Below are 3,362 nucleotides of genomic sequence, written 5' to 3'. Positions count from 1 at the left end.
ACATAGCCCATCAATCATTCATCCACTTATCTCTCATTTGATTGATTTGCTTCAAAATTTTTAAGGTCTAGCCTTTTTCCTAAATTTTAAGATTAACAAATTTCTACTTTTGTTGTTGGGTTTTATATTATTATTATTATTATTATTATTATTATTATTATTATTATTATTATTATTTTCATTTATCTTGTTATAATTAAGATGTAAGAGTTCTATAAAATGACATTTTTATATAAATAATTTATTTACCCAGCTCAACACCAATCAAGTATGTATCTCTCTCTCTTCTTCTTCTTCTTTTGTGTTTAATGAGTAAGTACCAATCTACAATCACATAAACAAAAATTATTACTACTTCTATTTAAATATCAACTTCTAAACATGGTCTTTTACAGGTTGTCTAAACCACAATGATTTGTTGGGGGCGTTTTGCATTTATACTACTTACACTTTCATGTTTGATTGTTGATGAGATCTTGAGGCCTGTCACATATGCATCCAAATTACCCATCAAAAGTACTGGATTTCAAAGGTGATTCTAGTAATAATGCTAATTGTAACACTAATTTCGATGGAAAGAGATGGGCGGTTCTAATTGCCGGGTCACGTGGTTACAAAAATTATAGACATCAGGTGTACATTTGACAAAATTATTTATACTTGTATTGAACATGTAAGTTAAGTCTTGTTCATTAGCACACCCAAAAAAAAAAAAAAAAAAGCGTAGTAATTTCTATTTAATTTTGGAAATGCAGGCTGATGTATGTCATGCATACCAATTATTGAAGAAAGGTGGGTTAAAAGATGAGAATATCATTGTTTTCATGTATGATGATATTGCATTTGACAAAAACAACTTTAGGCCTGGTGTGATTATCAACAAACCAAATGGGGATGATGTTTATAAAGGAGTGCCCAAGGTCTTTTTATTTTATACAATTTTCAATTATGAGCTCGTTTATAACATATATTAACATTTAACCATACTTACTTGACTTTGATTTATGTTTCTTCTTGTAGGATTATACAGGACAACATGTTAATGTAAACAACTTTTATGCTGTTATTCTTGGAAACAAAAGTGCCCTCACTGGTGGTAGTGGTAAGGTTGTGGATAGCGGACCAAATGACTGTATTTTCATATATTATACCGACCATGGAGGTCCTGGGGTACTAGGTTAGTAATCTTCCATTATATACCAAAATTTGGATTGAATAATACTATATTATGATTATTCTCACAAAGTTAAAGTAAAATTTTCAAACTAGTTACAATACAATAATTTGAAGGTTTTTTTTCTTTGCCAATGACTAAGATAATGAGTCCATCATTGATCCTACTATTTGTTAGTGATGCCAAATGGTGAATTTGTTTTTGCCGACGATCTTAACGATGTGTTGAAGAGGAAGCACGCAGCAAAAGGTTACAAAAGCATGGTAAGTTATCGACATATCGTACTGATTCCTTCAAGAATGACTAATTTATAATATGTAGCTTGATTAGTGTATTTATGATTTTGGGGTTCAATTACTTAAAATGGTTTTTATACTACCATGAAAATCATAGGTATTTTACCTGGAAGCTTGTGAGTCTGGGAGTATTTTTGAGGGCTTCTTCCAGATAATTTGGACATATATGCAACTACAGCATCAAATGCAACTGAGGATAGTTTTGCAACATATTGTCCTGATGAACCTGAAGCTCCTAAGGTGGAATATAACACATGTTTGGGAGACTTATATAGTGTTTCCTGGTTGGAGGATAGGTATGCAATATTTTGTATCATTATCACAACAATGTATTCTAATAACCTCCCTAAAAACATTGCCTTAAACCAATTAATGTGCTATTAGTACTAATGCTTTTATATTAAACCCGACGCTATTTTTATCCTTTATTTTTTCACTATGTCGCTAATTTTTGGAACTTGAAAACTTGGAGCAGTGACAAACATGATCAGCGCAAGGAAACTTTGCATAAGCAATATGAAGTGGTAAACATTATAACATCTAGTGAATGTTTTACAAAACCTCATGTTAAAAATGTCATTGTTGAATCTTAAAACAGGTCAATTATTGTGGAAAGTTTTTAATTATACATTGAATATGCTTGTAAAAATTAAAATAAATAAAGAGCTTTCCTAGTAGATCTTCTTGTTAGATCTCCTAATTACTATGTCTCTTGACCGGTCACCTATTACTAAAATCTTGTTGCTGCAATTACTGGTTCAAATGAGAACAGAAAAAGGGGATGGTTTTTCACATCAAGGTTCTCATGTAATGCAATATGGAGACAAGAAACTAAGTAATGAATGCCTCTACTCTTACATGGGTACAAATCCTGCCAATGATAATGACACTTCTGTTGAATATGCTTCTTCACCATCAACTTTGAGAGTTGTTAACCAACGTGATGCAAATCTCCTTTATCTCTGGCACAAGGTTTTTTTTTTTTATTTCAACCACTTGTCACTGTTAATTTCACATAGGTTCTTTAAGTTATGTGTCTCTTTTTTTTTTTTTTTCCTTTAAACAAAAGTAAGAATCACATGTCCTTGTCAGTACCATAAAGCCCCTGCAGGCTCTCATGAAAAGCTTGAAGCTCAAAAGCTACTACATGATGAGATTTCTTTAAGGAAGCATGTGGACTACAGTATAAATCATATTGGGGAGCTTTTGTATGGAAATGTTAGTAGCTCAAAAGTGTTGGAGACTGTTCGGCCAAGTGGGCAACCTATTGTGGATGACTGGAATTGTTTTAAGATGCTTGTAGGTCCTTGTTTCCTACTTTCAAGTTTCATGTGTGGATAAATTGCTAGCCTCATGACTTTGATGTTAATATTTTACTTTTCTTGCTACAGATAAGTACATATGAGAAATATTGTGGATCATTATCCAAACATGGGATGCAATACTTGCGAGCAATTGCTAACATGTGCAATGCTGGAGTTACCATGGAGCAAATGGTTACAGCATCAACTCAAACATGTTCTTAAGATACCTCCTACTTATTAGCATTTCTACCAAAATAGAATAAATAGATCCTCCTGCATTATCCTGCTCTAATGTGCCTCATATATATATGCATAAGAAATTTAGCAAGTTATTGGCATGTATGTGTCTTTTTTCTGTGGTTGTACGCATTTGGAATATGACATTTGAATCCGGAAGTATTGAAAAACTAACCCGTTATAACATATGAAGATAGTGAACATGATAAGTTAGCCTAAAAGCCTAATTTGTGCCGAATCATTTTAAGGAAAGAATTGAACCTCTAAATAATCATTATTATACATATATAATGTTGCATTAGTGAATAAACTAAGATAATAAACAAATAACAAGACCAGAAAAAGAATTAT

General features: G+C 32.0%; 1 pseudogene; it reads left to right on the top strand.

Annotated features, from left to right (window-relative positions):
• Positions 1-410: 410 nt before the first annotated feature.
• On the top strand, positions 411-3,015 carry LOC142637212 (vacuolar-processing enzyme alpha-isozyme-like; annotated as a pseudogene).
• The last annotated feature ends 347 nt before the right edge of the window (positions 3,016-3,362 follow it).

This window comes from Castanea sativa, chromosome 5 (assembly GCF_040712315.1).
Source record: "Castanea sativa cultivar Marrone di Chiusa Pesio chromosome 5, ASM4071231v1".
Lineage (NCBI taxonomy): Eukaryota > Viridiplantae > Streptophyta > Magnoliopsida > Fagales > Fagaceae > Castanea > Castanea sativa.
The sequence above is the reverse complement of the archived record's forward strand: the minus strand, read 5'-3'. Positions and strand labels throughout refer to the sequence as shown.